The 23,806-nt window shown below is 44.6% G+C and overlaps 1 pseudogene; it reads right to left on the bottom strand.

Annotated features, from left to right (window-relative positions):
- Positions 1–3,121: 3,121 nt before the first annotated feature.
- Positions 3,122–3,238, bottom strand: LOC124614097 (annotated as a pseudogene).
- Between the last annotated feature and the right edge of the window lie 20,568 nt (positions 3,239–23,806).

The following is a 23,806-nucleotide window of genomic DNA, read 5'->3' as shown; positions in this document are numbered from 1 at the left end:
TATCAGTCAGTTGTGCAAAGATGCTGGCATCTGTGGTCACGTGAACATTCTCACACCCATAGACGAGGTTCTGGACGTCCACGCAGCACAGACGCCAGCGAGGATCGTCGCATTGTGAGGGTAGTAGGGGCAGGTTCCACAGCTACCACAGCAAAGATAAGAGGGCTTGTGAGCCCAGACGTGGTAACACGAACTGTTGTGAAATGGCTGTCACCAGTGGGATTATGGGCGCGCACACCTACAGCCCATCTTACACTCACGCCACAGCATCGACATGCACAGTTTGACTGGTGCCGTCAGAGGATCGCTTGAAAGATGGATTGGCACGCCGTGATCTTGCCTACACGTAAGTGATGGTCGTTTGCACCTGGTGAGTGCTGCCACGTAGAGAGTATTCGTCCAAGACACACTGCCCCCACCTCAGGCCTTATAGTCTGGGGTGCGATAGGCTATACCCCTCATTCGCCTTTGGGGTTTCTGGAGGCAACATTAACTAGTGCGTTGTTACAACAGGATAGTGCAAGTCCATACACTGCCTATGAAAGCAACGTGCTCTTCATGACATGCAGCAATTTCTCTTGTCGGCACAATCTCCGGACTTGTCTTCAGTCGAGCACATGTGGGATATGATTGGACAAGAAGTGATGTAATGTTGTTGGTTTAATTTGCTATGAAAGCGGTGCTGCTGTTCAAGACAATAAAAGCGGGTTAAAAGCCGTGTGCTATCTGGGGAAGTTAACCTTGCATTACTGATTACTGCGCAACTGTTTCACCTGTGTATCCAGTCTAGCTTACCAAATTCCCAACCAGAGTAACATTAATTATAATCTTTTAATAGTCATACGACAACCGGTGATATATATATATATATATATATATATATATATATATATATATATATATATATATATAAAGAGAATTTAAATAAAAAGAAATAAATCAGTTTATATTTGGAAATTTATTTTAACATTGATCATTGAAATTTCAGCATCTTAAACTACATTCATAACTAGACTGGTGCCTTATTTAGAATTGTGAAAATGTGAGATTGTAATCTTACGAAACACATCAAATATGGAGCCAAGATTGGGAGACTGCATACAAGACTGCATTCATATAATAACACACGAAGAACGTTGAAACATATGCAAGAGGAAATTAACCACAACCAAGCGATTCAATTTTCACCCAAAGAAGTTACGTTCGTAGCACAATCGTGTCCGTCATGTAATTACCACACACTGGTATACTAACTCTCTGTGAAATCTTCCCAAAAAGAATAGCTGAGGGCTACTTTGATGATTGCACCACATGCTTCACGTGGTCAACTTGGTTTACACAACGAGTGTAACTCCACAATAATTTTGATAATTAAAATAAGTTAGATCGAAAAGCAATTTACAAAAGAAAAACCTCGAACTGGTTACTATCGTCTTACTATTAACCTGATGGGTCAAACAATTGTATAAGCACGTGGTACTAGTCTCACAAAGTACACCACACGTGGGTTGAACACAAAGAAAAGTTGCTATATTGAAAAATATTGTCAAGACGAGACGTTATAATCTCACGCACATTCGCATTTAAGATTGATGAACTTAGAGTTACTGATCAACTCGTGGTTCCACTTTACTCACAAAGTAGTGACAAAGCAACTACCGGAATATATTCTGAACTTCACACTCGAATTACACTGCGTTGCAATTTAAGATAACATTAGATATTTTAGAACTAAACCTCAAATAAAGGTGATTAAATTTTCAGTTAGGCTGAACTTACGAAATCCATTGTCCTACGGACTTAGCAGACACGCGCTTAACCGGAGATCTTACCACTTCAGACGCTCGCCGTGGACAGACTGCCTGGTCCCTTCCTGAGGGTGGCTCACAAATACAAGCGGAAGTGGCCAGAGAGGCAGCTTCCTATACCAACATCACAAGGGACGGACAGGACCATACTAAGGGTAGAAACCTCTTTGCTTTTAGAAAGCGTAGCTACCTGTTCCGACGTTGGTCCTACTGTTCTCTAGCAGACAGGCTTGTCTGCTACCCTCAAGCATGCAACTAGAAATACATTTGCTCGTTCATCCTCTCACACAGAAGGGAAGGGGGATGACAGTATCTTATCATATACAGTATTTAAAAGAAAGCGGATGTAGGTTCCGCATGAGACTGTGTGACATGAATTACATATAAACTGTGTTTTAAAGTGCAGTAGTGTGACAGATCGTTCTTGTTTATGTGTAAAAGTAACACGTTCCACTACTCAGTCTCCTCCCAAATAGTCAGAAACGCCACAGTAAATTTAGAAGAGGAATTTATGCCGTAAATGACAACAGATTTAAGAAATTAACATGAAAGGAATCCAACAGAGACCTTTCAGTGACTCGTGCGACTCGTCATCTAACTCTTACAGGAATTCGCGACCAGGTCGATCAGCCATTACATAACGTATCCCAGGACAGTATTCGACATCTATACGATCGACTAGATGCCAAAGTGAACGCCTGAATTGCCGCCCATGGAGGCTACACCACGTTCTAAATATGGGTGTTTCAGCATGAGTCGACACCTCGTACCTCAGAACCGCTTCTGCTATTGATCTGTAACTGTAAGCATTTCATGTACTCCATACGCACTGCTGCAACAGTCAATCTTGACTGAACTAGAAACCTCTAAAATTGTTTCAAATGGCTCTGAGAACTATGGGACTTAACTTCTGAGGTCATCAGTCCCCTAGAACATAGAACTACTTAAACCTAACCTAAAGACATCACACACATCCATGCCCGAGGCAGGATTCGAACCTGCGACCGTAGCGGTCGCACGATTCCAGACTGTAGCGCCTAGAACCGCTCGGCCACCCCGGCCGGCCTCTAAAATTGTGTACGAATTTTTTTTCCGGCGGTGGATATAGAATAGTACTCCGTCTTCAGGCCACGAGTGGCCTACCGGGACCATCCGACCGCCGTGTCATCCTCAGAGGAGGATGAGGATAGAAGGGGCGTGCGGTCAGCACACCGCTCTCCCGGTCGTTATGATGGTATCCTTGACCGAAGCCGCTACTATTCAGTCGATTAGCTCCTCAGTTGGTATCACGAGGCTGAGTGCACCCCGAAAAATGGCCACAGCGCATGGCGGCTGGATGGTCACCCATCCAACTGCCGGCCACGCCCAACAGCGCTTAACTTCGGTGAACTCACGGGAACCGGTGCATCCACTGCGGCAAGGCCGTTGCCGGATATAGAATAGCCTAACTGCTAATTAAATAACTAGTTGTAATCATGCTGCAATACCTGCCTAAAGGCGCGCTCGGCGTCAGTATAGGTAGTGTGTGTCGATACACAGCCAGTTGCGGAGACACTGACGAGCAGTCCGATGGACAGCGTCCGACTCTGGTGTGGCCTGGTTTTGCCCTGCCTCTGCACTGCTGATTCTATATCTTGTTCATAGGTTTACCCCTGGTTTTACATTGTTTAGAGTATAGAAGTTAACACAACTTCAAGTATGCAGTCTTAATTCAGTTCTACATTAGTTTGACTTTAGTTGTTTTTCCGCAGTAATATTCAAATGCTTATGCCTCATGTAATGGCGGCTAATTACATATGTTGGCGCTCTTCACAAAAACGTTTAATTCAACGAGCTGTTGAATACAAACTTTCCTCTCTGGTGTCATCCTCGCATCCGTAAAGAGGAGGATAGTTGACCATCCACAGAGGCAAAATAAAACTTTGCCTCATTACACAGCATAGCGAAATGATATCTTTAAAATTTTATCGTGAAAAAAGGGTGTATAATAATAACTGCTACCAGTCATAATAGAAAGTAATTTTATTCAGCACATGACTGGTATCAGGCTTGTGCCCATCTTCAGCTAGCTTACACTCATTTACGTATAAAAGAATCTAAAGCACATGAAGATGGTCACAAGCCCGAAACTGGTCGTGTGTTAAATAAAGTCACATTCGATTGTGACTCCTAGCGGTTATTATTCTGCACCCTGTAAAGGAACAGTAACGGCGTTCAACTGCATCCAGTATTGATTAAATTAACTACATCGTAAAACCCTGAAAGGGTTACAATGAAGATATAAAAACAAAACTGAGATACCAAATTGCCCCCAAAATAGGTTCAAATTACACAGTTACGATCATTTCTGTTTATGTACAAATTTTAGTTCCTAAATTGACACTATTTTGCATTACTGTGGAAGAGATAGTGAACTGGTAGGTTGAACATACAAAAAATCTGCGAAAGTTTATACACACGTTACCCATAATGAGAACTATTATGTTTTTGCATTTCGAAACCTGCATGTAGAAGTATTAAAGTTTTTATGTCAGTGAATGTTATTGTTCAGTCTTGTGGCTGTAAACCGTAAGAGAAGGAAAATATATCAATGCCTGTAAGCCCTTTTTGCCCTTTTTCAGTATATGAAATCGTCAGTTTGTTTAGTGGTTTTATTATACCCTTTCGTCACACATGAAATAAAATGTTTTTCACTATGTGTCTTTGTATACACTGATACAGATATTGTTTTCATGAGGCATAGAGTTTCTTCGTAATTAGATTTTTTCAAAATAATACATAAAACATAAATGTTATCTGAATACATAGTAATGTAGATACGTGAATCTCCCTGGCAGATTAAAAGTGTATGTCAGACCGAGACCCGAACTAGGAACTTTTGCCTTTCGCAGTCTCTACGTACTTTAATCAAGTAGAGCGGTCAGCTTCAGGCTGGTGGAGACAGGGTGGGCCAGGGTCGAAACACGACGCTTCATAACGATACCTCCCTCTTCCCGTCCCTGAACCACCCTCTCAGACTCGTTATAATTTTATTTTTATTTACTTATTTTTTTCTTCAACTCCAAAATTCGGAATATAATTTTAATCCATATTGTTTTTGTTATAGAGAAGACATTGTAAACAATTTAAATAGCATAAATCACAGCAACATGAAATAAAATTTAATCATATTTATTTCGTGCATTCATCTTCCATGAGATGGGTGAACTCGAAACATCCAAGAACAAATAAGAGAATGGAAATATCTACAATTATATAGCTTAGACAACGACCACACTGTCGAAGAAAATCAAAATAATGAAGTAATCAAATCCTTCAAGTCATCCCAGGTGCACTTCCCATCGGCGGAGAGTTTTCATTGGTAAAAAAAAACGAAATTTTTAGGAGTAAAGGAGACGACTCTGCGAAAGGAAGCAGCGCTGCGTCGTCGATAGGTACACAAATAAAAGATAGACTTTTGCTGGCTATCGCAGTGAAAACCTTTCTTAATCTTGTGGGAAAAATATGCACACAAACACACACACACACACACACACACACACACACACACACATGCACACACCTTAGCGAGACAGGTATGTGTATATGAGTGAGTATGTGTGTGTTTGTGTGCATGTTTTTCTTGCAAGCTTGAAAAGGGAAGTTCATTCCGATAGCTAGCAAAGCTCTGAATCTAACGCTGAAATCGGGCGGTAGTCCTCGATCGCCCACCTCTTGAAGGCTTGACTATGGGGATGAGTAGTCCATCACCGAAGGAAGATGGCACACAAAAGCCGGGGTTATAGCTCTCTGTACGTAGCGATCCAAGGTGGTTTCATTAGGGTGCGAAAAATCCCATATGATTCGAGCAGCTTTTCTACTGTCCAAGGCGACTTGTTTAGTGCACCCTTGTATACTACAACCTCAACGTCGTCCTATGTCATCTCCGCTAAAAGCGACAATGCTGTTGTGTCGTCGAGGGTAAGTCACTCGTGCTCCAAAATGTCATTTTCGTTCCCTTCCTCTATATTCTCCTCCTGGTACAATACTGGTCGATAATGATCCGGCAAAGTGAGGTCCTTGATAAGCTGTAGCGCTTTGATGGCTATTGAGCACGAGTGATATATGGATGGGAATTCGACTCTCAAACGGTCTTGATGCACGACGACTACTTCCAACTTTCACCATGTAAGGGCTTTAATTCGGCTACTTGTCACGTATCGGTATGGCGACGGTGGTTGGGACGCGAGTTCGTGGAGCATCAAGTAATAAAAGACGAAAGTATGACGATGCCATGCGGCGATGTCCTTTCCATATTACATGTGTACCAGAACGCCTAAACTGACATATAGCATCGAGAGTTGTGTGCTGACCACATGCCCCTCCATATCCGCATCCAGTGACGCCTTTGACTGAGGATGACTCGGCGGCCGGCCGGTACCGTTGGCCGTAAATCACCTGTTCAGGCGGAGTTTAGTTTTAGAATGCCGGTTTTGTACATTCATCCACCATTCCACCATCAATAGATATAGTGGGAGACGTCGTTCACAGTCCGCCCACACAGTGGCAATAATCTGACTGCATTCATGGTACTGGAGGTGTGCCCCATTCATCATCCAGATCCCACGGCTGTGCCATACACGTTGTTGCTGGAGGGTGACTGTGCATATGAAGACACTATGGTCTGAGAAGGCAAGTGGCCATCTTCAGTGTCCAACACTCTCGGTGCAAGATTTTGTGAGGCATACAGGCATAAAAAAAAAAGTGTTACATCGCCCCGGTTCCCAGAGTTCCAGAACGTGTACAGAAAATTGGAATAGAGATCAACCTAAACATAATTTCCGCCCTTTATTTGCTCATGAAAACCACATATTGCAAGTTCTACAACCATACAGCGAGACCTTCGGAGGTGGTGGACCAGACTGCTGTACATACCGGTACCTCTAATACCCAGTAGCACGTCTTCTTGCATTGATGCATGCCTATATTCGCCGTGGCATACTATCCACTATTTCAAAAGGCACTGTTGCTCCAGATTGTCCCACTCCTCAACAACGATTCGGCGTAGATCCCTGAGAGTGGTTGGTGAGTAACGTCCATAAACAACCCTTTCCAACCTATCCCAGGCATCTTCGATAGTGTTCATGTCTGGAGAACATGCTGGCCACTCTAGTCAAGCGATATTACCCTGAAGGAAGTCATTCACAAGATGTGCACGATGGCGGCGCAAACTCTCGTGCATGAATACGAATGCCTCGCCAATATGCTGCCGGTATGGTTGCAGTATCGGTAGGAGGATGGCATTCACATATCGTACAGCCGTTACGGCGCCTACCATGACCACCAGCGGCGTACGTCGGCCCCACATAGTGCCACCCCAAAGCAACAGGGAACCTCCGCCTTGCTGCACTCGCTGGACAGTGTGTCTAAGGCGTTCAGCCTGACCGCGTTGTCTCCAAACACGTCTCCGACGATTGTCTGGTTGAAGGCATATGCGACACTCTTCGGTGAAGTGAACGTGATGCCAATCCTGAGCAGTCCATTCGGCGTGTTGTAGGGCCCATCTGTACCGCGCGGCATGGTGTCGTGGTTGCAAAGACGGAACTCGCCATGGACGTCAAGAGCGAAGTTGCGCATCATGCAGCCTATTGCGCACAGTTTGAGTCGTAATACGACGTCCTGTGGCTGCACGTAAGGCATTATTCAACATGGTGGCGCTGCTGTCAGGGTTCCTCCGAGTCATAATCCGTAGGTAGCGGTCATCCAATGCAGTAGCAGCGAGACTTGTCATCGACAGTTCCTGTCTCTCTGTATCTCCTCCACGTCCGAACAACATCGCTTTGGTTCACTTCGAGACGCCTGGACACTTCCCTTATTGAGTGCCCTTCCTGGCTCAAAATAACAATGCGGACGCGTTCTAACCGCGGTATTGACCGTCTAGGCATGGTTGAACTACAGACAACACGAGCCGTGTGTCTCCTTCCTGGTGGAATGGCTGGAACAGATCGGTTGTCGGACCCTCTCCGTCTAATAGGCGCTGCTGATGCATGGTTGTTTGCATCTTTGGGTGGGTTTAGTGACATCTCTGAACAGTCAAAGGGGCTGTGTCTGTGATAGAATATCCACAGTCAACGTCTATCTTCAGGAGTTCTGGGAACTGGGGTGATGGAAAACTTTGTTGATGTGTGTAGATGCTATCAAGACGATTGACCAAAAGAAAAGTGATTGGTAAGGTATGTGTGTCCGGTTTTCCCAAGTATCAATGAGAAGCAGGTCTCATTCCAACATGTGAAGCTCCTGAAAAGTAGAAAGATGTGGGACCTGATCTTTGAGTGCGAGGGGGGCGGGGGCGTAGGAGGGGGGAGGGAGAAGTACACAGTTAAAACCATCATGGAAGAAATGTTGTCCGTAGCGACCAAGAAACAGGAGGGCGACTTTCTACAGGTAGAACTGCGATTTCCTCGCGGAGTTTGTTCCAATCGTTCTGAGGTCAATTGTGGCAATACAATAAGCCTCTCGTCGAAGTTCGAGTGACAAGTTATTTATTGGGCTGGAAATGTCTGCTGAGTGTCAAATTGGATTGTTGCCTCCAGCCACCTAAAACACTTCAGCTGGAACCATTCGTAACGTGCAGGCGTCACCAGTGCAGGCCCTGTCACTGTAACTTGTGCGGTGTCACCCTCGTCCACCCACGCCGTTGAAGACCATCTTCCATCGTCTCATCAGGGCACGACATAGGTGGCCTCACTCTGGCATGTCGACGCCAGTACCAGTCTCACATATCAATGTCTGATCACACAACTGGGGTATGTATGAAACTTCCTGAGTCCCACTCTATGTTCCCACACAGTAGCCTGTGGCGGCTTCTTCTGTGGGAGCATCGTCCTGGTGAGTGTAGTCCTTGTCCTCTGGTAGCTGGTCATAAACCTCTTCTGAAGTTGCCTTGCGAGTTCGCTTATGGCACTTTGATGATCACTACCTTCGGAAGTGTCCTCAGAGGAAGGCAGTGACTCACGACGCTCCGTCACAAAGGCCGCAGTTGGCACAATCAGCGAGGCTATCGTGATTCTAACGTCATGAACATCGTCATCTGTCGTCGAGGGCAGCGCTGTCTGAGTAGACTCCGCGACCTGTGTAATGAGCGTTTCATCTTCTCGCTGCAGTCTACGGTGCTGCATTTAGTGATCAGGGAGTGGTAATGCGGTGGCAGTAGTGGGGGCGCCTGTACCCAAGAGCACACGCCACCTGCACATAAATCAGCGCTGAACGGCTTCTTCTCATTTCCGTCTCGTCAGCCACGAAGAGTTCTGCACAAGCTCTTGACGAACACGATAGTAAGCGCGCTTCTTTGTCAGACGCTTGGTTCCAAGCAGAAAGTCACCGCTTTTCGATGATTAGACAACAGCATTTCTCATCACTGATTTATATGAAAGCGAAAGTAAGATTTTTTTTGACTATGTAAGCATGTAAATAGTTTTTCTCCACGTTTGTTTGTGATATTTGCGTTTTCCTTCTTTTTTATGTTACAGCTGAACAGGTCTGTACTGATCTGTCACACCATGCACCAATGACGCTATTTTCCTCTCAGAGCTCATGGGGAATGACACCGGTCGTTGAGAGGAAGATACGTGAGTAGTAGTATCATGACTTCTATCAATAACAATAAGTGCTTTTATTGTTGCATACAGTATCTTTTTTTCTAGATTCACTTGATGCTGATACTGCAAGGAAAGTAGAAACAGAACTAAACAAAAAAATATTGGACTATAGCAGATCTAATGTTATGATTAATAATGAGGATGATTTGTGGCTGAAAGTACTTATCATCGGTGAACCTAGATATAAGTGTTAAAATTTAATTATTATTCGTGGTGCGTCTACTGCTTGTACCTGTGTGTGGTACTAATGAGTTTCACTTCTTCCTTTGCAGAAAGAGGTGGGCTCACAACACTGCTGCTGTATCCTTCATTGATGCGGGCGTGGACTTGTGCATCACCTTGGCCTAGCAGTAGTGAGGTGGCGCCATCGACGTCTGCGTCACCTCTAACCTGAGACAGTCAGGCTACCGCCCCATCCTAAGAGTAGCAGGGCAACTTCATCTGCATCTCATCTGGGTCCGTCAGGCTACCACCTCAGCCAATGGTAGCGGGGCGGTGCCATCAACATCATTGCCGTCACCCTGTCCAGGGTCCAGTAGTAGCAGCCCCACAACCTGTCTCGGTCACCAACCGCAAATAAATCGCACAGACCCAGTAGACTACTCTGTGGTTGCTGGTGGTTTCAGGGATAGGCTCTCACAGTCCCATATTCATAAAGCCAGTGCTAGATTTCGAGATTCGGATATCTACCTTTGTCCATGTTAAGCAGTGTCCGAAAGGGAGCTCCACGAAATCATCAGTAACTAGCGGTATCCAGCCACCAAGTGCAAATGGGTTCTCTACTGTGAGCTAAGGCACCGCCAGTGATGCAGCAGTGATGCAGCAGTGATGCAGCAAGGACAAGTATCGTCAAAGTGTGGAGAAGGATGGCATGACATCGCAGACTTGTCAATTGCAGAGTGATATGGAACAGAGAGCGTCACACGAAGGCTTTTCCAATATGGAGGGAAGAGGTTCTGATAACGTGCCCAGCCACATACTCCACGTTGATGTGTACTCACATGTTTTTGATCCAGATAAAAGAGAGTCCAATTTCATCCTTCTTCCAGATGATATTGCCGCTAAAAAGGGATGTATTAATGTCCAGAATCTACACTCCTGGAAATGGAAAAAAGAACACATTGACACCGGTGTGTCAGACCCACCATACTTGCTCCAGACACTGCAAGAGGGCTGTAGAAGCAATGATCACACGCACGGCACAGCGGACACACCAGGAACCGCGGTGTTGGCCGTCGAATGGCGCTAGCTGCGCAGCATTTGTGCACCGCCGCCGTCAGTGTCAGCCAGTTTGCCGTGGCATACGGAGCTCCATCGCAGTCTTTAACACTGGTAGCATGCCGCGACAGCGTGGACGTGAACAGTATGTGCAGTTGACGGACTTTGAGCGAGGGCGTATAATGGGCATGCGGGAGGCCGGGTGGACGTACCGCCGAATTGCTCAACACGTGGGGCGTGAGGTCTCCACAGTACATCGATGTTGTCGCCAGTGGTCGGCGGAAAGGTGCACGTGCCCGTCGACCTGGGACCGGACCGCAGCGACGCACGGATGCACGCCAAGACCGTAGGATCCTACGCAGTGCCGTAGGGGACTGCACCGCCACTTCCCAGCAAATTAGGGACACTGTTGCTCCTGGGGTATCGGCGAGGACCATTCGCAACCGTCTCCATGAAGCTGGGCTACGGTCCCGCACACCGTTAGGCCGTCTTCCGTTCACGTCCCAACATCGTGCAGCCCGCCTCCAGTGGTGTCGCGTCAGGCGTGAATGGAGGGACGAATGGAGACGTGTCGTCTTCAGCGATGAGAGTCGCTTCTGCCTTGGTGCCAATGATAGTCGAATGCGTGTTTGGCGCCGTGCAGGTGAGCGCCACAGTCAGGACTGCATACGACCGAGGCACACAGGGCCAACACCCGGCATCATAGTGTGGGGAGCGATCTCCTACACTGGCCGTACACCACTGGTGATCGTCGAGGGGACACTGAATAGTGCACGGTATATCCAAACCGTCATCGAACCCATCGTTCTACCATTCCTAGACCGGCAAGGGAACTTGCTGTTCCAACAGGACAATGCACGTCCGCATGTATCCCGTGCCACCCAACGTGCTCTAGAAGGTGTAAGTCCACTACCCTGGCCAGCAAGATCTCCGGATCTGTCCCCCATTGAGCATGTTTGGGACTGGATGAAGCGTCGTCTCACGCGGTCTGCACGTCCAGCACGAGCGCTGGTCCAACTGAGGCGCCAGGTGGAAATGACATGGCAAGCCGTTCCACAGGACTACATCGAGCATCTCTACGATCGTCTCCATGGGAGAATAGCAGCCTGCATTGCTGCGAAAGGTGGATATACACTGTACTAGTGCCGACATTGTGCATGCTCTGTTGCCTGTGTCTATGTGCCTGTGGTTCTGTCAGTGTGATCATGTGATGTATCTGACCCCAGGAATGTGTCAATAAAGTTTCCCCTTCCTGGGACAAAGAATTCACGGTGTTCTTATTTCAATTTCCAGGAGTGTAGATAAGAAGGATGAATACTATTCTGCAAGGCTGCCTCTGGTCTGGGATTGATATTATTCAGATCATGCACATCTTATGGATACATACAAGACATGTAATGTCTGAGGGCATTATAACTTTCAAGGCATCTCATTCCCTGTCACAATTCCATCTCTAATTACTCAGTTCACGTTTTTGGCCTGCGGCGTGTAGATAAGAAGTGAAAAAAGCCAGGAGATGTGAAGCATAAGGCAGTTGGACCACTCTACTTTTCCGGAGTACCCGGTCAGCGCCCTAAACACGTAGAGTTATTGCTATTCTCCAAAGACGAGAGGTAACACTATGTCTGAATCAAAAACATGCCCCTCCTACTTTTCGCCAAAATGAGTAAAAATGAGCCAAAATGAGTAAAAATGAGCATAAAGAGCACATTTTCCACAGATGTCTCAACTCTTTTACTAACTGAGAGTATTTAGAAAGATGTCTGAGTGATTGATAGAACCAGGAATTGGTATGTGTGGAAAGGCCGATTGAGAATAAAAAGTTTTTAAAGTTTAAGAATGTCGACCACTAGGAACAATGTCCCATTGTTGTGTACGCTGACTTTGAGTGCTTACTAGTTCCTGCGGCGCGTTGTGAAGGTGATCCGAATGCCTTTCACACCACATTCACAGAACGACACGTACCGTATGTGGCAACTATCATATGATTCCAATCACAACAAAGTTGACTCATATATCAGCGATAATCCTGCAAGATAGTTGCTCTTTGAGATCGAAAAACTTGCATGGTGTGTTGATGGCCTTTATAGCAAAAAGATATTAACGACCAACTTCCAGGAGAATGATGCATTACAGAAGCAGGCAGTTAAATGTTGTATTTGCGACCTGCCTTTGGACAGAAAAGCGGAAACTCCACGTAGAGTTGTCTTCCAATGGGGAAGCTCTGTGGTGCAACTCATAACACATGCAACCTCAGGTACAAACTGCCACAACACAGACCGGCCTTCTTCCATAATTTGAGTGGGTATAATGCTCATATTTTCGTTGAGCACGTCGGTGCTTTCGGTTTGGAGAATGATAAGGTCAGTACATACCTGACAATGTAGAAAAACATATTTCGTTCTTCAAGCGAATGACGCCAAGAATATCACTCATCTTCGCAGGTTCACTATGATTTACGCAGACACTTGTTAAAGAACTTTGCTGAGACGATGCGTCAGGGGGTAAGCATATCACTCGATCTGCATTTCCTGATTATGTTAAGTTACGGCTTGTAGCGAAGATGGGAGTCTTTGCATATGAGTACCTGGTTTTGACGGAGAGACTGCACTCCGAAAAACCATGTTACCCGATACAACTGCATTCACCAGCAAATTAATAGACAGTGGCATAACATATGTGGAGTATGGGCATTTGGTGAATGTTTTTCAGGAGTTCAACATATCTGATTTAGAGGGTTATGCTAAATTGTACATGTAGACAGCTGTGCACTTTGTCGCAGATGTTTTTGAAAAATTCGGAAATGTGTGCTTGGGCACATATACTCTGGATCTGCCTTCTATTACATTGCGCCAGGACTTTCATGGAACACAAAGTGTTAAAAAAGACAGGTATCAACATCAAAGTAGCAACCGATGTTGATATGTTGTTTTTTTCGAACGCAGGATATGCAGAGGATTCTGCCAGTGCATCCACAGGTACACCAAAGCGAATAACTCGCTATGAATCAAGGGGAGTACAGGCAATCTGACGATTTGACTTACATACTTTATTTGGATGTGAAAAATCTCTACAGGCAGGCCATGCAACAATATCTCATATCTGGAGGATTCAATGGCTGTTCAAAGATGAAGTCGTCAGACAGAAGGATAAGAGTCTCAGTGAGGCTGCTAATGACGGCAGAGGATATGTCCTGGAGGCATACCTGGAATATCGCACCGATTTGCATGACACACACAGTGACCTGAAATTGTGTCCTGAACGTCTAGTCCTGATAAATGGTTTCGTCCCCAGGCTGATGACAGCGCTGGGGAAAAGCAAAGATACACTCTACAGTCTACACAATAGAAATCTCCGGCAATGGCTCAAGTTGGGCACGCGGCTTCTTGGAATCACCTTCGGTGTCTCCTTCAAGCAGCGTTCTTGGTTGAAGGAGTATACTGATTTAAATACCGAACTTTTGAAAAAGTGGGCCACAATCTTCAATGAAGGACTAGTCACTGTGGAGATGGCTAAGGTTTCAGTGGAGTTCACAAAACCTGACTATATCGAATGTGTGCTCTTCACCTCTCCAAATTTTACATGTACCGATAGCATTGCATGTTTGTGAAAGCGAACATCGATGATGTCAAGTCACTTTATATGGATACAGATGGTTTCATCTACCGTGTGAAACGTTGCGACCCGGACTTGGTAATTAGGTGCAATTCCGAGGAATTCGACACGTCTGAATTTATGGTCGATAATCCTTATGGCATAACACCTAAGAACAAGAAGATTATCAGTGTGATCAAGGACGAGGCGAATGCCTGGCAGATTGTGGAGTTTGTAGGGTTGAGATCGAAGTCGCAGGTGCCACCCAGAGACAAGCTAACGCTGTGCATCGTGCGGCCTCATGTCCGTTCAAGATCGAACGCTATAAGGAGAGTCTTTTTCCTGAAGATGAATCTTCTTATATGGTGTAGCAAGTAGCCTTTCGGTTGCAGGGCCATGTGGTACTTACTGCACTGCAACTGTAGGTCAGTCTGCTGTATCATAATCACGAATGTTTCATCTGTGCATGATTTTGTGTGTGTGTGTGTGTGTAATAGTTAGATAAAGCGTTTGTTATAGTTTTGTGAATGTATATGTGTCTGTATACATGTGAACAGAATATTTTATTATGTTACCACGTACATGACTGCACAGTTTGTGTGCTTGTAAAGGCATTGCATATATTTTGTGTTTGTGTGTGGTTCTTCACCTACTGCTTCTAGTTCCTATATTGTAAATATTGAAATTAATACAAAAAATCATCTTAGTATAATGTTTCTCTGCTAGACGGTCAGTTGCTATTGTGTAAATAAATTAATTAGTGGTGTAATATATCTCTACTGCTGTAAAATTTTGTATAGCGGATCAGTAGCTATTATGTAAAAAGTAGAACCATTGTGAATTTGTACAATCTCATCTTTTAAAAAAAATGTGTTGTTTCTGATAATAAATCATTAGTTAATTTGTCATACCTGTGTTATTTTTATTATTTAATCCTTTGACAATTAAAGTTATTGTAGGGTGGAAGCAAATAATAACTTTGAAACCCTTTTTTTATTTTACACACAGTCATTCGACTTCACAGAAAGATCCCAAAAATTGTTTTTTTTTCTTTATATGCTTCAGATTCAGCATGAGTCATATTCGAACCTATAGGTGTAAATACATATATGGGCATAAATTGAGCCCCCACTTATTTTATAGTTACAGAATCAACATTTACTCACTTTGGTACAGGAGAAATACAGGAATTGATGCATTGCTCCACTTGATCAGTATTTACATTTTTATCGTGCAAATACTTGACAAATTCAAGTATACTCTTCTCACATATTGATGGTGACAACGACACAGTCTATCAGTGGCAACTGATAAAGCACAAAATGGTTCTTCAGTTTAACAACACTTGGAAGTTTTAGGTATATTATCGTCTCCCATGAGGATAATTCTGGCATAGTCTCCCCACACATTTCTACCATATTCTCTTTACGACCAAACTTGTTATGTTAATAGGGGTATGAGATGTGTTAAACTAGTCTGTCAACTTCCTATCTATATATTCCTCATACTGCATAGATAGTCCCACTAGTACCATGAGCACTGCCTACAGCACTGGCATGTTGTGTATTTTATATCTTTATAACTACTTCAAAGTCGTCGTCAGGTGCCAAGCCTACATTTACACGTGTAGAGCCACTGACAGTTCCATTGTATGTTTTTGCGAATAACAATACTCTTGCGGCACTTGGCTGTAGTGGCTGTGCTATGGTATAGTTGAAGATCACCAGATTCGAAAGGTCAGGAAGACATCTTATGGAATGCAACTAAGTGTCCTCGTTCAGTACTGGATGAGGCACTCAACGAAAATGCTCCGCTCGTGTTACAGCATAGTCTAACAGCTTCTATTGTGCATCTGTAATGAATAGAGCAAAAAAATCTGAGTATAGTGAAGCATACACATTCAGTAATAAAGACGATAATAATAATAATTACAATTGGAGTTGACTTTATGCCTAATACACACCGATATTCTTCTTCCTCATCCCAGCCGACCGCTACTGCTGGCTATACGTCTTGCTAAACAGCAAATGATGATGTGAATTGAATCACTTCTCTTATAAAAAAAACTGCTCAAGGAGTGGGGAGCTTCGCTTACACGTCATTGGCAGTAGAGTGGGAATGTGGGATTAGGGGGAGTTGGTGGTGGGGGGGGGGGGGCTGCTTCGTGCAAAATTTGCAGAAGTGCAGTGTGGGTGGGAAGGCCCTCCACTCTTTTACCTTAGCATGTGGCAAGATGTCAGCATTCCTGGATTGACCTTGGAGATAAGGAAGTGCTGATGCTGATGTCAGCGAAATATGACATGCGTAACTGCCGCAGTGTCATTGGCATCACTGATGAGAAACTGCTGATGCCGATATCAGCATTTTTCTACCCAGAACAGGCAGTGTCACGCTACCAACGTCTACATTGACAGACACTTTGTTCATAGATCATCAGCCGAAGTACCTGTACTGGATTTTTTCCTCTCACTTGCCTCTCCCATCATGTGTCCTTGAAACCTTTCATGTTGGCATGTCTGAATATAATCATCTCGGTTTTCAAGCCGCATCAGTTCTAATAAAATTCTCGAGCTTTTGATGGCTAATCCGCTATTGTCGTCATGAGTAAATCACTGACTGCTGGAGCTGGCACGGTTTTCCGCTTATATAGCCATGATTGCGGCCTCTGGCACCAACTAGAGAGGGTCAAAACGCTGTGTGTGCAAGAGGCGAATTGTGCAGCTCGTAACGGTTCCGGCCTGCTGCGGGGCCGCGTGATGCAAGGCGGCGCGAATGGCCAGCGCCACGTCTCAAACTGCTGCTCTCACCTCCCTACAAGCGTCAAGCATTCGTCATTGCTTCCTTTCTATATCCAAAGCCCGCTCCCATGGACTACTAAGTGTGTACCCATTGTCTCTGCAAAATCGTTGCCCTCCATTCTAATGTCAGCCACCTCTTTTATAAGAGAATCCCAGTATGTTGATGCACGAGTCAAAAATCTCGTGGTTTCGAAATATATCGTGCATCCTATTTCCAGGCAATGCTCAGCTAAGGCCGACTTGGCAAGCTCCCCCTGTTTAACATGTTGCTTGTGCTAGGTACAATGCTCTGTAACTCTGAAAATTCCCTGAACTATATAGACGCTGCCACATTCGCAAGGGACACCATACACACAGTGCACGCAAAGAGATACGTGCAGCATATCTTGTATCCTGGAGGTGGGCCAGAACACTGGTCTCAGTTCATGTTTCTGCAGCACATGTCCTAATGTGTTGCTTGTTCCCCCACAGGATGGCAGCAACAATTTTAATAGAGTTAACAGAGACCAGGGGTACATAATTAACAGGGCACGGGGGTGGGCTTCGGAGCAGAAGTTTCAAATACGGCGCCAGCCCCTCGAGCCACCTGCCTTCACTTGGTGCCGCGGCAGGCCGGAAGTGTTGTAAGCTGCCCAACTCACTTTCTATGCAAGTGTCATTTCGGCCTTTTCTGATCGGTGTCAGAGGCCGCAATCGAGGCTATATAAGCAGGAGACCGTGCCGGTGGTTTTACTCCTGATGACGATGGCAGAGATAGCCATCGAAAGCTCGAGAATTTTATTCTAATTGACACGGCTTGAAAACCAAGAAGATTTTGTTATCTCCCATCGTCTTTGACAACGCTACATGGAGGATAGTCACTTGCTTACACTAAAAGGCGGAAGAGCTACGCTTCGCGAAGGTAAAGAGTACTAAGTACTAAGCCTCTAGAGAATCTCAGCCAATAATGTCATTTCGCGAACAGACGACACAGTGTAAAGAAGGTAGTGGCCTTAAGAAAGAGATTTTCAAGTATAAACAGCTGAGAACATCTTAGCGTTTATAAATGTTACACTGTGAAATTACTTCATTAATAACATGATAAGGACTCAGGTAAGTTATAACTATTGTAATGAACCATTGTGATTTGAATAGACAATGTGCTAGAAAAATGTTTACATACTTCAATAGAAGTGTTTTACATTTTGACGAATTACGTGCACACATAAATGTTTTGCATCAACCCGGTTCCCAGAATTCCTGAAGATAGACGTTGACTGTGGACATTGAATCGCAGACACAGTACCTTTGACTGCTCAGAGATGTCACTATACCTGCCCAAATATGTAAACAACCATGCGTGAGCAGCGCCTATTAGATGGAGGGGGTCCGACAGTCGATCATTTCCAGTCATTCCATCAGGATGGAGACACACGGCTAGTGCTGTCTGTAATTCAACCATGCCTAGACGGTCAATATCGCGGTTCGATCGAGTCCGCATTGTTTCTTTGTGCCAGGAAGTGCTCTCAACAAGTGAGTGAAGTGTCCAGGCGTCTCGAAGTGAACCAAAGCGATGTTGTTCGGACATGGAGGAGATAGAGAGAGACAGGAACTGTCGATGACAAGCCTCGCTGCTACTGCTGTGGATGACCGCTACCTACGGATTATGGCTCTGAGGAACCTTGACAGCAACGCCACCATGTTGAATAATGCTTTTCGTGCAGCCGCAGGACGTCGTGTTACGACTCAAACTGTGCGCAATAGGCTGCATGATGCGCAACTTCACTCCCGACGTCCACGGCGAGGTCTATCTTTGCAACCACGACACCATGCAGCCCGGTACAGATCGGCCCGGCAACATGCCGAATGGACGCTCGGGATTGGCATCACGTTCACTTCACCGATGAGTGTCGCATATACCCTCAACCAGACAACCGTCGAAGACGTGTTTGGAGGCAACCGGGTCAGGCTGGATGCCTTAGACACATTGTCCAGCGAGTGCAGCAAGGTGGAGTTTCCCTGCTTTTTGGGGTGGCATTATGTGGGACCGGCGTTCGCCGCCTGTGGTCACGGAAGGCGCCATAACGGCTGTACGATACGTGAATGCCATCCTCCGACCGATAGTGCAACCATATCGGAAGCATACTGGTGAGGCATTCGTCTTCATGGACGACAATTCGTGCCTCCATCGTGCATATCTTGTGAATGACTTCCTTCATGATCACGACATCGCTCGCCTAGAGTGGCCAGCATGTTCTACAGACACGAACCCTATCGAACATTCCTGAGATAGACTGAAAAGTGCTCTTTAGGACGACGTGAACCACCAACCACTCTAAGGGATCTACGCCGAATCGCCGTTGAGGAGTGGGACAGTCTGGACTAACTGTGTCTTGATCAACTTGTGGATAGTATGCCACGACGAATACAGGCATGCATCAATGCAAGAGGACATGCTACTGGGTATTAGAGGTACCTGTTGTGCAGCAATCTGGACCACCACCTCTGAATTTCTTGCTGTATGCTGGTACAACATACAATGTGTGCTTTTCATGAGCAATAAAAAGAGCGGAAATGATGTTTGTGTTGATCTCTATTCCAATTTTCTGTACAGGTTCCGGAACTCTGGGAACCGACGTGATGCAAATCTTTTCTGATGTGTGTACTTTTAACGTAGATAGTGATTTGAAAATGAACGAATTCGCACGAAGATAGTCAACAATAATTCTAACGTGAACCCCGCTAAGAAAGAAAAATAAAAAAAATTATATATATAAAAATGTCATACCGTTTGATTTGTCAGATTTTCTCGGCGTGATTCATTAATGGTGTGCTTTCGGGAATCTAGCTCAGTTATTGATTCCTTATACTGGCCAAATCTCCGTTGCAGTGACTAGATTCTTCTAGAAAGATGGCACTAGTGCATTGTCCGCCATAAAGAAAGACAAAAAGACGCTCTAGGTTTCCGAAGCTCAAGAGTGTACCGCACTCCTAGCGAATGGGGCAGCGAGCTGTTGCCCGATAACTACCGCGAATATAATAGTGATATGAAAGATGATGAAACGAGATTAGTGGTGCAAACGCCAAGTTTCCGGGACAAAAAATGTTGCAAATGGCTCTGAGAACTATGAGACTTAACTTCTGCGGTCATCAGTCCCTAGAACTTAGAACTACTTAAACCTAACTAACCTAAGGACATCACACACATCCATGCCAGAGGCAGGATTCGAACCTGCGACCGTAGCAGTCGCGCAGTTCCGGACTGAAGCGCCTAGAACCGCTCGGCTACAACGACCAACTCCGGGATAGCACGTGACATGTCTGCTCTATGGTGAACCACATTTTATTATAATTAATTTAGAGAGATCCGCTTCAGTTGTACTAACTCGCAGGTGTGCTGGAACTTCTCTTTGCGAGCTGGTCGGCGTAGTCCTCCACACATACGATTTGCGACGAACCACTCGGGCTGTCATGTCCGACTCAGTGATGCGTCAAGGCAGCAACAATCCATATCTCGCTATACTTAATTAACCAATTACGAAGAGGAGGGAGGGCTACAAGCGTAATTAAGGAGTACATAGAAATAAAGATATTGGAAAACCTAACAGACTGGCAGACTGGAACTTAGGTTTGAATTTAAGCAGGGCTTGGTGTCTGGCACTCAGTCTTCATAAATGCCGGCCATCTTACCAATCGGAGCTGGAAAGCTCAGAGAGTGTGTACGTTACACAGAATAACAAGGCAATCCTTGAATAACCAAAGGGCCTATCGGGCGCCAGGAGTCGAACTAGTGTACATACAGCAGTGCGACACTAACAGCAGTTCACAGTGTGCTTATAGTCCAGGCAGCTAGTATGCGTTGTAACGCGGTTCGTAGAACCAGAAGAAAACGACTGTATCGATCACAGAAATACTATGAAGAGAAGTGGAATCAACAATTTGGCTGTACACTCGAAAACACTCCACTAATGTCATACAAAATTTACATATTTACTGTTCGCTGCATATGACATAAGATCTTTAATTTCCCAATGATTTCCTCAGGCTGTTGCATTTATTATCCCTTAGTGAACGAGGCCTAAAGGTAAGCACAGAATTCGGAGAGAAAGTCTAACCCTATAATTGCTACAATACAATATGTTCGAGAGTTAATAAAGAGTTACTCCGATCTTTCTTTACTTCTGTGTGCTGATTTGTCTCTCAAAACGTCAATAGTGACTATATGCAAGCAGAAAGTTACATTTAGTTCAGAATTAAGGCGTTGAAGTAAGTTCCCTGTAGGATGACATCACCTACTCGGAGTATGAGAAGATTCAACAAGCTCACTTCAGAGCGGGTTTTCCAACTTTGTGATTCACTTACATTGCGTTTTCCGTTCAATCAGAAACAAATATTATAAACATATTTGATCCAGAAAGCAATTTCTGGTAGACTAAAGATCTTATATTCATTCACAAATGTAGCTTTGTTTCAGTAATTAATGAGAGAACTGCCCGCAGGTGCCAGTGGAGATGTGTGCAGTGATCACATCGTTGGCTCTGGTAACAGTGAAAATCACATAACGTCAACGCCTTCTCAACTATGGGACTGACTCAACAAATTCGCCAGTGTACGTCCTTAAACGTCTATGTAAAAAGTCTTTAATTGTGTATACCGCCAAAAATGTTTGATAATAAAAGGCATTTTTGATTATATGTACAGCCTGCTTCTTCCGTTTTTTTTCCTATTCCCGTCTTCTCAAAAGGCACACTACGAGGTGTGGCTAGAAAAAAACCGGACTAGTACTGGTGAAACAATAAAACGAATGCAATAAGGCTGAAAGTCGCGTGGCCTGTCACGTGACTCTCGCTCCGCCTACTGCTCGAGTTTCATCTGCCTCCTGCACTCAGTCTGCCCGTGGCGTCTGTTTGAAGTAGTTGACGTTTTGTCTGTGCGTCGGAAAATGTTGAGTGTACAGAAAGAACAGCGTGTTAACATCAAATTTTGTTTCAAACTAGGAAAATCTGCAAGTGAAACGTTTGTAATGTTACAACAAGTGTACGGCGATGATTGTTTATCGCGAACACAAGTGTTTGAGTGGTTTAAACGATTTAAAGATGGCCGCGAAGACACCAGTGATGACACTCGCACTGGCAGACCATTGTCAGCAAAAACTGATGCAAACATTGAAAAAATCGGTAAACTTGTTCGACAAGATCGCCGTTTAACAATCAGAGCAGTGTCTGAGTTAACAGGAGCTGACAAGGAAAGTGTTAGGCAGATTCTTCATGAAAGTTTCAACATGAACAAAGTGTGTTCAAAAATGGTTCCAAAGTGTCTCACAATTGAACAGAAGGAACGCCGAAGAATGATTTGTTCTGACGTCCTGGAAAACATTGAAAGTGATCCCACCTTCTTACAAAATGTTATTACTTGCGATGAATCGTGGTTTTTTACTTACGATCCCGAAATTAAACGCCAATCGATGCATTGGGAAACTCCTGGTTCTCCACGACAAAAAAAGCACGAATGTCAAAATCGAAATTCAAGGCAATGATGATTGTTTTTTTTTTACATCAAAGGGATTGTGCACATTGATTGGGTACCATTAGCGTCCTGGCTACCCTACGTGAGCGAGTACGGAGAAAACGGAACGATTTGTGGAGAAAAAAGTCATGGATCCTTCACCAAGACAATGCCCCTGCTCACAGTGCGTTGTCAGTGAAGACGTTTTTGGCAAAACACAACATTCCCATCTTAGATCATCCACCCTATTCACCTGATTTGGCCCCCTGTGACTTTTTTTCTTTTCCCTAAAGTAAAGTCAGCTTTGAAAGGAACTAGATTTGAGACTGTTGAAGCAGTAAAAGAAAAAGCGACGGAAGTAATGTATGGACTTACCGAAAATGATCTGCAGCATTGCTATGAACAGTGGAAAATTCGTATGGAGCGGTGTAGAGACCGAGGAGGAGAGTACATTGAAGGAGATAACATGAAATTGTAAATAATTGTAAATAAATGTTTTTTCCAGCATCAGTCCGGTTTTTTTCTAGCCGCACCTCGTATTACCAAACATCGAGAAGGGAATTTGCAGACGATCTGTTGCGATATTTATTTGAACCAATATGTGTGCGGAACATGTAGTATAGCGCATCTGAGATGGTACTTCAGAATTAGGGAAGATTTAACGTCTATTTTCATAGCTGTGCTTGGAGGCACACATAAAAGAAACACACAACAGGCAATGAAAGCTCGAGTTCCCGGTCTATCTATGCCACTAGCAGCTCGTCTCGTGTTTGACCAAAGCAACTGGACTTTACACTGTGTCTCCGGCCCAGCAGCCCACTCTACCCTTCAGTCTACAGAATGAAGCGAATTAAAAAAAAAAAAGAAAAAAGAAAGAGCGAACGTAAGAAAAATGCGGGAAGACTTCGTGGTGTATTGGAAAGCTATTGATAGCAGATACATTTCTATCTTATACTGATTTGTTTATGCGTGTAATTATGCTGTTGAAAGTTACTGGCATCAAGGATTATAATCATGCACAAGATAAGTCACCTATTTGAAGTGTCAAACACAAAAACACTCTACTTAAAAAAAAAGAACCACCACTTAGGAATTATCCAAATGTGGTGGAAATCGACAGATATGTTGTCCAGGTACCAAGAGACAAATGATTAGAGTTTCAAAGGAAGAGCTTCACAAATGGAGCAAGTCAGTAACGCGTTGGTCTACCTCTGGCTCTTATGAAAGCAGTTATGAGTATTGGCTTTAATTGAGAGACTTGATGGAA

The sequence above is a fragment of the Schistocerca americana genome, chromosome 4 (assembly GCF_021461395.2).
Source record: "Schistocerca americana isolate TAMUIC-IGC-003095 chromosome 4, iqSchAmer2.1, whole genome shotgun sequence".
Classification (NCBI taxonomy): Eukaryota; Metazoa; Arthropoda; class Insecta; order Orthoptera; family Acrididae; genus Schistocerca; species Schistocerca americana.
Note: the sequence above shows the minus strand (reverse complement) of the source record. Positions and strands in the feature narration are given on the sequence as shown.